The 12,909-nt window shown below is 33.0% G+C and overlaps 1 long non-coding RNA gene across 1 annotated transcript; it reads right to left on the bottom strand.

Annotated features, from left to right (window-relative positions):
• Positions 1-3,293: 3,293 nt before the first annotated feature.
• On the bottom strand, positions 3,294-10,260 carry LOC143064053 (uncharacterized). The gene is made up of 3 exons (XR_012975175.1): positions 10,123-10,260; positions 5,056-7,265; positions 3,294-4,043 (listed from the first exon to the last, which is right to left on the bottom strand). It is a non-coding gene; the product is annotated as an uncharacterized LOC143064053 (long non-coding RNA).
• Positions 10,261-12,909: the final 2,649 nt, after the last annotated feature.

The raw sequence follows: 12,909 nt of genomic DNA, 5'->3' as shown, positions 1-12,909 counted from the left end.
AGAACATTATCTCAAACACTCTTTTACCAATTTACATAAAACGTTGGGAAATTGTTTATATCTATTGATGTGAGGTCCCTATTGTTTTTTTTTTTACAAATTTTAGATTTTAAGTATCTGAGTAATGGGGTTTTATTCAATAAAAATGGTGTTTTTTTTTCAGTTTTCTGATAATATCTCAAAAATCCTTTCACAAGTTTGCAAGGAATTTTTGTGAATTGTTTATGTCTATTGACATGAGCTCATAAAACCAAAAGACATTTACATCAACAGTAATAAATAAGAAATAAGAAACCGGGAGTGAAATCAAAAACTCACACATGCTTGTCAGATATTCCTGGCCATATGTTTTCCTTTTTGTCATGTACGGGAAACAAGGAACATTATCCTCATACAAAAAAAAACAAGATAATTCTAAATAAATGTTCCCAAAAAAATGGAATGTATTACAAGGATAATCATCAGATATACTGGAATTGTCCTGGACCTCACTTCTGTGATGGGTATATGTTAATGGAATCCTTCTCTGAATACAGGACCAACATATTAGTAGTGGTAGACCCCAATGTCCAATGATCTTCAATTTCTACCGAATTTTGGCTGTCAAAAAATGCTAACACTCCAATTTTCAATAACAGTTAACATCGAATACATTATCACAATAACAGATAACAAAAAAACTAAAAGCCCAATAACAGCTAACAAAGAATAAGACAATAACAGCTAACAGCAAATAGATTTTCAGAATAACAGATAACAAAGAATTAAAATGCCCCATAACAGCATAACAGCTAAACCCCTTGCCCCCCCTCGTATAAGTATTGGCACATCTCATTACAATGGAGATTATTTGACCCCGCCCCCTCAGTTATGGTCTATTGACTTTGAAACTTTTGCTTAGTTTTCATATATTAGTTTGTGATTAGGTCAGTTTATGGGGAACCACTTATCGTAGGTTAATGATAATTGGTATGCAGTTGTATAAACATTAGCACACCTCATTTCCATGGAGATTATTCGGCCCCGCCCCCTAGTCATGGTCTATTGACTTTGAATCTCAAACGTGTCCTCCCCGACCCTGCTCCAACTGCATTATAAAATTGAATTGTTTAATTGGCTCGTGATATACATGTAATAAGATCAGTACCACTTCATAATATATCAAGTGTCATGTCTATGTCTGAGTAATCGTTATGAAGACTGCACGTGAACTGTCTTTATATTTCGTGGATTCATGTACCCGAACAATTCATCAAACGCACGGTAGGTGTCTTTTGAAAAGCCGGAGTTGCTCACCTTTGCGGTTGAAAAGTGCTGCGATCAAAGAGGGCAGGTATGGTTGTCCAACTCTGATAGATCTATTTATTTAGTAAATGGTGGTGGAGCCTCAGTCAGTTGATTCAAAAATGAGGAAATCGAAGATCTGATAAAAATCGGGTAAATCAAGAGAAATAAACAAAACCGTGGACTAGAACAGCTAACAAGGACAAAGGAAACCCGCGCCGAAAAATAAGAATGATAAAAATACCCGGACCCTTAAAACAATAAATAGGGAATGTGTCCATTGGGCACATATGATGCCCCTGCTTGCCTACCTTATAAAGTTATAAAGGGAGATTACTGAAGAACGATAAAATTGATACTACCCAAATTTGTACTTGATCTGAGTTTTGGGGTAATAGGTAATGTGTTTGTATTTTAAAAAAAATAGTTGAGACAAGTTATACTTCAGTTGGAGAACGGAGACGACAAATGTAGCATTTTCCTCATTTGTAAAGGGGCATAACTGTAAAGCGATTACAGAGGCGCCACTAAAATTCAAAATGGATCTGTGTTGTGTGGTAATAAGCATCGTGTAAGTGCTTCATAACATTTGGTTGACGCAAACTAATGTTAGAGAACAGAAACCAACTTTTTGACGGAAACGGACGGACGGACATGAGTATGACTTTTGAAGAATAAAAAGGGGAACGAGGATAATGATTCAGTATTTGCAATAAGCATGTGACACAAATCCCGTAAGAGAAGAATAAACGAAACTAAACGGACAACCACAAATGTTATCGAGAACGGAGTTGCTCTTTTAAAGAAAAATTAACCGCTACATTTATTACAGATGTATTGTCGGAATAATGGGCTGTTGGAATAATGAACCGTCGGAGTAATGGGCTGTCAGAGTATTGGGCTGTCGGAATAATGGTTGTCGGACTAATGGGATGTCACCTGCCAAACTATCCACCCTGCATACCGCATACCTGTCAACCTGTGACGATGAAAATGCAGGTCATGACCTGCATTGAAGAATCAAATCTCAGGTCATAACGCGTACGAACTTTTTCGAGCTGAATTTCAGTATTTATGGTACATTTTCTTATAATGTATCAAAGATACCAAAACATCAATGCATGTTCACTTTGTTAAGTCATTATAAATCTTATTAAATATTATTTCATTGCACTTTTAAAGATTTTTATAATTTTGTGTAACTCAGTCTTATGTGTTATGTGCTTTACTTTTTGAGAAAAAAATACTACCATCGTCAAACACTAGAATTTAATGTAATTCTTTATTGTTTGAGACTATTGACTGCTGTAGTCTTTTACCATAATATTTTCATTTAACAAGGAAATTAGACTATGATAAAATATAGTAATACAGTTAAAGGAAGTATAAATGTAAAAAATAATTTTCAACTTTTAAAAAAAAATTGTATAAAGGTATAAAAATAATGAAAAGTTATTTTTCAATATGTATTTGAATTTTATATTTTTATGATTTAATTTTTTTCACCAATAAAACGTAAATATAAGGAATAATTTTGAATGGTGACAAATAAGGGGAAGTAACTCTAGTTCAGTTTGTAATTATTTACGACCTAAAGCTAAGTTAATTGGTGTTAATTAACAAGTGAAGCCATGCACTTAATGGGTCACTTAATTTGACAGTTTACATAGCTAGATGAACTTCCTGTTCATGGAAGAATTACGAATTTGTCGGTATTTCAAAGGAATATTACTTATGAAATCAATCTCAAGGCTAAGAAATACGTCGGGTCATTTTCGGAATTCCCGGGTTATTTCAATGACCCGGCGGGTGTTACGGGTGATACCTCAGAATAGTGAAAATCTCGGGTCACACCCGCAGAATACGGGTCAGTTGACAGGTATGATACCGGTCGAGCCCTACCTTGAAGAACTTACCTTTTGTATTATTTGTTGTTTTCGTTCTGAATATGCATGACATATATAATTGTCACTGGACGTTATAGGCAAACAACAATAATTAAATCGATAAAATTGAAAAATAAATTTATCACCGGCAAAGATTATTAAGGTGGTAACCAACACCTTCACTAAAATTAATTTGGCTCGTTTAATTTTCAAAAATTTTTGACAAAGTATTTACTTTGACCCTTTGACAGAAATATAAAAATTTCAAAAAATTTGAACCAACCAATTTATCAGAAAAATTACACTGATTACATAGCAGATCATAGCAGTTTGACTAACACTAATTTTGATCATTGAGAAGCTTTATATTCCCTAACCAACACAACGTAATTAAAACGTTCGGCTGATTTTACAGAGTTATCTCCCTGTAGTGTTAGGTACCACCTTAAGAATATGTAAAAAAAATTGTAAACATTATAATTTATAAAGACTTTAGAAAAAAAGAATCTACATCATACACTAAAAATCTGCTAGCTTTACATGTACACGTCATCTACTTGTCGTCTTGCATTAGGGCCAATTTCAATCGTCTAAATTCTCGTTTAAAATCAGTGTCGTTTGATAAATTTACATAATTCAAATGAGCAATTTTATCTGGTATATCACAATCTTCTAACAAAACAGGAATAACGCAGTTGTCGTCTTTAGATTTCAGAGATCGAATGACTGCTTGATCTGCTTCATACTGACACCAGTTACTTGACACAAAACTTTCTGATATCACGAGAATCACCTTATTACTTTCACCAATGGCCGCTAAAATATTGTCTAGGACAGAAATGCCAGGTGTGAAATCCCTATCAGCAATACAACCTGAAATTCATAAAAGACAGTTTTAGTAAATATAATACACACACTACATATTATGTTAACATTGGAATTACAAACGATATATATAGTTGAATGGGCTAACAATTAGAACCAAAGTGGTATTCAAAGGAGTTGAAATAACATTCAATATGAATAAGAAAGATGCCGTATGAGTTCCAATGAGACAACTCTCCATCCAAGTCCAGTGATAACAGTTAACAAATATAAAAAGTCAAAGTACGGCCTTCAACACGAAGCATTGGCTCACAACATACAGCTATAAATGACCACACAATGACTAGAGTAAAACATTTCAAACAGGCCAAAAGCAATGTATACTTATCTATCCAAGCCCGGAAACTTATAATCAACCGAGCAAACTTAGCGACCCGTTAAATAAACTTATTCCAATTCAATAGATTAGATTAGATATTTGAATATTGTTTTTATAAGTATTACTATTGATTTTTTTATCAGTAAATTAAACTATATATTATTGAGATATACTTATGCACATTCATGGCTCTTCCATCTGTCGATACCTATATCTTGAAATTGCACAATATGTTTTTCTCTGACTGTTTAAAACGTCTTTTAAAACATTAAATCCATTGGATGTTGTATGTGTATTGATTGACATTTTAGTCTTAGATGTAGTCTTTTTATTAGTTGCTATTAGCTTTGAACTAGCTGTCATTAACTGCGGTATCTCTCAGATCTGTACTTTGCTCATGTGTGTACGGTGACATATAGTAGTTAACTTTTGTGTCATTTGGTCTGTTGTGAAAAGTTGTCTCATTGGTAATTCTACAACATATTCCATATTTTGTTATTCAATAGACTGAAACATTTGTGATTTGTATAAGAGATGCATAATAATTCTTTCAAAGATCCCATCCCCGGCGCGGATATTGAGTTGGCAAGTAAACAACATCATTGTGATGGAGAAATCAAATGTTTGAATTGGTAAAACAGTTTAACTGTTTCTATTCAAATTAAAATAATAAGAAATTACCTCTAAAAGCAACGTCGCTCTCGTCAAACTTGCTCTCTAAATGTCGGAGAAAAGTCTTGTCTACCCAGCTACCATCCAAATGGCTATGTGATACGAAAAAATCATATCTGAATGACTTTGAGAAGGCTTTCAATCCTCTCGCCAGTGGCTTTATAGAGGGATTCTTAAATATTTCTGACAATACATACTCGACCTCTTTTTCAGGAATAATGTCTTGAAGCTTAGCCATAAGCTGTCTAAATTCTAGACAGAGATCTCTATGATTCTCTGAAAAAGTAATAAAATCACCCAAACATACTTCTAGTATATTTTTCTCGTCTACCCTCATCGGCTTTAGTTTCAAAGCTTCTTTAAAAAATCGAAGGATTTCTTTTCGTTTAAATTGGTATAATCCCTTTAGATTTTTTGTTATATCCTTATATTTGGTTTTGCCGTATATCAAAATGTATAAAAATTCTCTAAAAATTGAATTATCACCTTTCTGCCACATCTTGTTTTGCCAAAATATAGTCAGCATATAAATGCACAACATATAAAACGCATATGAGGTAGAGGTTTTGGAGAGAAACCAGGCTTTTCTCTGCCATTCAATAGCTTGTTCATACTCGCCAAGATCAAAGAGACAGGAGGCTGTTCTATGTGTCCAGTGATATTCTGGAGGATCACCTAAGTATGTAGAATAAAACAAGTAGTCTAACGATTGGTACAAATAATTGGCATCGCGTACGAATTCTGGACCGCATTGGTTTGAACCGATATCAGGAAACTTTGCTAATTTCTGACATACTTCAGCCAAAATAGTCATATCTTTTCTTGTGGTTTTTGATTTGAAGCATATATGTCCATCTGATTTTGCTTTCTGTAAGTATTCTTCGGCAATTTTATCATTTCTTTCCAAGTTAGCAATATCTTTTCTCACAACCATCCTAGAAGAATAGGCAAACCAGTTTCTCTGTCCATCTTTGGAGATAGAGGCTGAAAGAATTTTTTCAGATTGATAAAGTTGCTGAAGTTTCGTTTTCGTGCTCAATGTTTGGTCGACGCAATTCCATAGTGCTCTCCCAAATCTATTTAGTACTGACACATCGTTGGGCATAAGTTCATAAGCTTTTTTGGAGGCTTTTAAAGGATCGTTCAATAGCTTCTTGAGTTCAGGAATTTCCAGCAATTCAGGAATAGTTGAATTTGAATTAATGAGCCTCTTTCGTTTCATTAATATATGTCCTATATATGCATAAGATCTTGCTACAAAGGTTTTCATGTCTACCCTGAAAGGTTCTTGTGTTATATACCAAAATTTTTTAATTGCCTTTAATGTCACTGCTATCATTTCGTCTTCCATACCATCTTTTAATTTAGAAATATTTTCTAAAGAGTCATAATATTGATTTAATGCTTTTGCAAAGTAAAAAACCCAAACTATGTGGGGAAAGGGTTTGGCGGAAAGTTTCTCCGCCAAGTCAAATTTTTGAAGACTAGAACCCTTTCGGAGTAAATGACCATCTACCTTCTCATCTTCATTTGCGTTTTGTACATTGCGCAAAACTTGCATTTGATGATGAAGACTGCGCTCTAAACATTCTCTCCTGTTACCTTCGCTTCTTTCGTACTCAGTATTAAGCATCTCATGCAAGTCTGTAATTCTCAGTTCAACTGTGCTTTCATTGATCAACGTTCGCTCAATCAATATTGCATACCCTTGCTCAAGCAAACATATTCTCTTATTTTGTAGGGAATTCCGATTTTTGCCATCTAGATTGTGTTCAATTGTTTTACGACAATACTCGGCGTCTGTAAATCTATGCAATTCTCTATAGATGTGCTCTAAATCTGCCAAAGCATTAAGATGATCGGGGAACTTTTCCAATATTTGTTCTAACTCAAGTCTTGCCTCCCGTCTTTCTCTTGGTATTTTCATTTTGAATAATGCAACCATGTTTTTGTGAACATTGATTAGAACAGAATGTTCATTTTTAATCAATTTGTAGATATTATGCTTTGCATCTTCAATCATATGCATATCTAAGGCATGCATAATATTTAAGTTCAGTCCTATCAATCCCGGCGTAATTTGCTCTTCAATCATATTTGATTGATTGTTTGTCGGTTGCTTAACTTCCTCAGTCATATTTGAGTACTAGTATCTGATAAGCTTTTTAAGAAGATATGGAAGTGGACAGCCTGTTCTATTTCATCTTTTTATTATTCTCCTAAAACATGTAAAAGTAGTATAAAACTGTTACTAGTAACCAATCATTTCATTAAATAAACATAAATTTATTACCATGAATACATTAATCATGTTGATTGCTGTCACGGTAGTGAAAACACTGTTAGAGACAACAATTCAGTACAACAGGTGGTTTGATTTGAAGATTGGAAATACGGTGAAATGGAAAGACACGTTGTGCACAAGCATCAAAGTGTTCTTTCTATTCACTGTCCTTTCTCGACACTTTGGCGTCTGCCTTTTTTGCTTACTCCGAATTTGTTCGAAATTTTTTGACTTTGTATTTCTATATCTCATCCAGCCAAATATACGATCATCGCATTGCGCATCATAAATCACTACTCGTAAAAGTCTATTATTCAATACTTTAATCATCTGGAGATGGGGGTTTTTGGATTAGGCATACATGTATGATTTCAACTTCACTGGGCATGCACATACAGAATTAGATAAAATTCTGGTATCTTTAATTCTGGATTTCTAGGTTCATATTTACATTTTTATAAATGTCTATGTGTGGTCTTATCTAGACCCCGGTGATGCAAGTGAATAAACTTTGGTGAATAATTCAAAGAGGACTTAAGGGCATCCGATACAGTTTCTCGATATAACGTCATTTTTATAGTTTTGAAATATGTTGTAGCCTTGGCGAGTTATAAAATAAAACACAAAATAAAACATAGGTCACCGTGCTCGTTTTCGAGAAAATTGAGGATGAAAATTGGGGATTTGTGCAATTTTGTAAAAAGGGAGGCAATGTTATAAAATTTTTGGAGCAAATATTCTTCGTCGTAAACTATTTAGATCGGGTTCAATTTGAAGCTGTGATAAGTGACAGTAAGGAAAAAATAAATCCCTACACGAATGACTATATAATTATTCAAGCCTTGCTTGACATTGCGGAGCAGATGCGCAAAGTGGTATTTTTTTAATCCCAAAAACATGGAAATAAAGTGTTTCTGAAAATGTCATTTTTATCATTTTTCTGCATAAACTGCATTTTAATTGTCATGCTTTCTCCAAATCTCAATTAAAAATTATATGTCACCGTGCTGGTTTCTATGCTAAACGCGATTTATCCTAAAAATTGCGTCCACCCCTTTGTAACCTCAACGTTAGCGTTAAAGTGCACGACGTTGCTGGCAGACTTTTCTGACGTTATCGCTGCAAATTACCGGCGACATTTTTCAGATGTATAAATATTGCTTGTAAAGAGCTACCTAACATGTTAAAAATTGGTAATATTGTTTTCGGAAATAAAATCATGTAAATCATAAAATCATCTCTTTATTTGTGGTCTAAATGACAAACATCTCAAGAAAAGTGATTACAGCCTGTTGATAAATTTTACGGCTTTTAAAATTAAAGACTCGGCAATTTAGAACTTGACATACAGGTACATGTATTATATACACACTCGTATATCAACTGATGTATTAATTTATACCATAATTATGTTGAACTCTAGATGTTTGTTTTTTTTTGTTTTGTTTTGTTTGGTGGGCTCTGTTTCATTACAATACTCCTTTAAATCCCTCTATTCACGTTTTAATCACTTTTTAGAATTTAACATTAACTCATAAAATTCAACTTTTATTTGGGTCAATGATAACAATTGAATAGAATTGGGAGGCTCCTAAACAGACAACATAGATGACTATGCGGTATGAGCTTTGCTCATTGTTGAAGACCGTACGATGACCTATAGTTGTTAATTTCTGTGTCATGTTTGTCTCTTGTGGAGAGTTGTCTCATTGGCGATTATACCACATCTTTTTTATGTTGTCAGAAAACAAAATCTTATAAAGGAGAATCTTCAATATGTTAAAGGATGCTTTTGTCCTGACAGAGAAACTATACCATAATTTTGAAATTTTGATTTGGCAAAAACGATTGAATCAATAGCGAGAGGACTGGACATTTTACCTATGCGTAATTTCATTTGTAAATAACTATATATATTTTTTCCCCACAGCGTACCAGGATTATAATTTAATACACCAGACGCGCGTTTCGTCTACATAACACTCACCAGTGACGTTCAGATCAAAATAGTTATAAAGCCAAACAAGTAAAAAGTTTAAGAGCATTAAGGGCCCAAAATTCCAAAAGGTTGTGTCAAATACGGCTAAGGTTATCTTTTCCTGGGATAAGAAAATAGTTAGTTTTTCGAAAAATTTACAGTTTTGACAACAGGAAATTTATTGAATGACCATATAATTGATATTCATGTCAACACACAAGTGCTGACTACTGGGCTGGTGATACAGTATACAGTAGCTATATAGTTGCATCGACCCGGTGGCATCGACCCAGTAACATAGCATAATATATTAAGAAATTATTTCCAACGAATTTGAGGTTTAATTTGATTATATCTTTGTAATTGCTGTACGATGAGAACAAGGATAAAGAGGATGCATTGCAGCATTAACCAGTAATTATATGCACCTAATAGCACATATTCTTCAAATATTTTGGTTACTTGTATAATACTATGTTATGCTTCTGGTTTCTATTTTTAAAAGAGTGAACTTTTTAAAAATAATAAAAGTACATGGTTCACAATATGGCCAAGAAAATACTAACGTTCCTTCTTAGTATTTTACAATTGCAAAACCAAAGGCAAAACCAACCAACGTGGTTATTGTATATGTAGTAAATTTTGACATGTGAAGGCTTTGAAAAAAACACTTTCTGACATGTCGTGACATGAGACGAAAACATGTATAAAATTCATATCGTTTATAAGTAATATTTCGGTAAATCATTTTGAATTAAGGCTTTTATATTATTTCCTTTATCAGTTTCTTAATTAGTTCCTATAGTTTACTTACCAATGATTTGTTGTGGCTCATGTTTATCGGTTGCAAATGAAGTCTGTCAGAAACGAATCAGCTGATCAACACAGGAATGTTTATATATGTTGGTAGGTCGAACTCATATTTTCAGAAAATCTCATTCTAAAAATATCCTATCTTATCGATTCAGTTATAATTATAACTTATTACGTAATATTTGCTTATTGTAATAATTGAAAACAAATGTGGAAAGAAGAGATCGGCATAATGAAGGAGGAGGACTATTTATTAAAACAAATGTATACATTTTTATACTACAGACCAATTATTGAGGATGTATAAAATTATTTACAGAAATACCAAATTTCAAGCTAAATTCAAAAGGGGGAATATCCAATAAATCTGACAAAATAATAAAGCTCTCGACATAAAGCCCATCAACAGAAAAAGTTCCTTTGGACTATTTTCGTTATCATCAATAAAAAGTGGAACGTTGAAAGATTTCAAGGACATTCAAAATACTGATTTCGAATAAAAGAGTATTCTAAACGTTCACTTAAATCAATTGTTTGTTTATCTATTGGTTTGGATAGACCGATTCATAGGGTTTATTCATGTAATGGTTAACATGATTTGTTTTTTAATCATAAACTTCTGAAGAAAATCAACTTGCTACACAAATTTTCTATAAATCTACACTAGACAAAATCATGAGCCTGATGTCTCCACTGGCACTGATGAGTTTCTAACTGCACATAAAATATACCAATGTCTTGTGTCCCTACATATCACATAATTCAATGTACACACCACATTCTAATGTCCAATACGTATATCCAATTTATATACCTTCAATCACACTTTGCATCTTAGTTATATAATATATTTTAACACACAGAATATGTTTGTATTTGTTGAAAAACTCAAATTTGATTGACTTCTGGAAAACAAAATAAATTGATAAAAATCATTAATTGCTCAGTTCGAAATCTCCGAGATTGGTACTTTGTTTCTTGAGTCCTTTTTTAAGTTTCCCCCTCGCTTGTTGTTGACCACATATTGCTTGTTATCTTTTAAAACTAACTTGATACTTTGTATGCATATGTATTGCAACAAGATAGTGAGTTGCTTCTCATCGTGACCCTAACGGTACTGTTAATCATACTCTTGATCGATCCTTTATCCTTGACATAGACTTGTGAGATTTGTAATCTGGGAGAAACATCTCAGGACTTATCGACCGAATAAATGTAGCTACCTCTGACCTTTAAGTTTACAACAATTGAGGTAATAGAATGTGTTTTATTCCACTATAATATTTTTCCAATTTGAATATCTTTTTATCAAACACTATACAATTATGGCCCGCTGAAGAGGTGCATATCCAAAATGGTGAACACGAGTAAAGGTTATTTCACGAGGGCTTAGATTTTGCGGATCTGTGTTATTGATATTTCATTTTCCCTTTTAACACCATATTTAATAAGTGTGACTATATGACTTTTCTGAGAGAGATTATTTTCGAAAGTTGACAGGTCTATATTTGTATCTATAGCACACATACGTCTTGTCGTACAGAATGGAAAGTTCTGCTTTTGTGTTGGAGACAACAGTAGTTTTATGATGTTCGTATGCGACAGATGACATGTGTATCAGTTTTCTATAAAAAGAAATGTCACTATGTAGTTATTTTACCATCGGAATTTTCAAATTAAAAGTCTAAAAAAAGGCAATCGCTATGTTCTGGTTGCCTTTATACTACTGTTGCCTTTATTTTTCCATTGTACATTTGATGAATGGGGTGCAGAGAGTTTAAGTATATTGTATAGTAAGGTCATTTATTTTCATGACTTTGATTCGCCGGGATATGGCATTTTTGTGCTGATGCGGCATCATTCATTCAATCAATCAATCAATCAGTCAATTAATCAAACAATCGACTTTTCAATGAATGAATACAACATAATGTTTTTAAATACTTTGTAAAAATACAAAAACAATCAACGTTGTATCCATTCATTGAAAAGAGAGGCGAAAATGACAAGGAAAGTCAAACTCGTTCAAAATAAACTGACAACGCCATGACAAAAAAAACAAACCCCAGAACAACAGTACACAAAACACAAAACACAAAACACAAGAAAGCTAAAGATTGAGCAACACGAACCCCCCTTTCCCCATAATAGAGGGATCTCAATTCCTCATACGTTAAACGTAATCTTTAAAAGTATCATCAAATAAATAAAGGCAGCAATATTATACCGCTGTTCGAAATTCAAACCTACACCCCTCAATCAAATTAACTTTTGAAACCAGTTTTTTACCGGTTTCCTTTTGTTGTATAGACTTTTGTTTCTATAAACAAATGATCAAATAACTACATATATATATTCAATTAGAGACTGACGCATAACTAACTGACATATAATTTTAACTTGATAATTTAAACTTGATAATTAATCACCCGTATAATAATAATAAACAATTTTATTATTGTGTCACATATTTATTCACATGCATATTAGACAATAAGACAATAACAATCAACACCAAGGAGTAAACAAGGAATCACAAAACATTGAAACATTGAAACATATATAGAACAATTAATACCCAGCCATATCAATTTGGCTTATGAGACACATTACACAAAATATATACAAATATAAAAATCCAACGATATTGAAATACTATATATCTAAAACTAATAACTATAATTTTGGTGACTATGTGGAACGCATCTATCCCATCGAATTGGAGATAAAGGATACTACAGATACAGTTAAGTCGGCTTCATATCTTGACTTACATCTAGAAATTGAC

Source organism: Mytilus galloprovincialis, chromosome 2, assembly GCF_965363235.1.
Source record: "Mytilus galloprovincialis chromosome 2, xbMytGall1.hap1.1, whole genome shotgun sequence".
NCBI classification, from domain to species: domain Eukaryota; kingdom Metazoa; phylum Mollusca; class Bivalvia; order Mytilida; family Mytilidae; genus Mytilus; species Mytilus galloprovincialis.
Note: the sequence above shows the minus strand (reverse complement) of the source record. Positions and strands in the feature narration are given on the sequence as shown.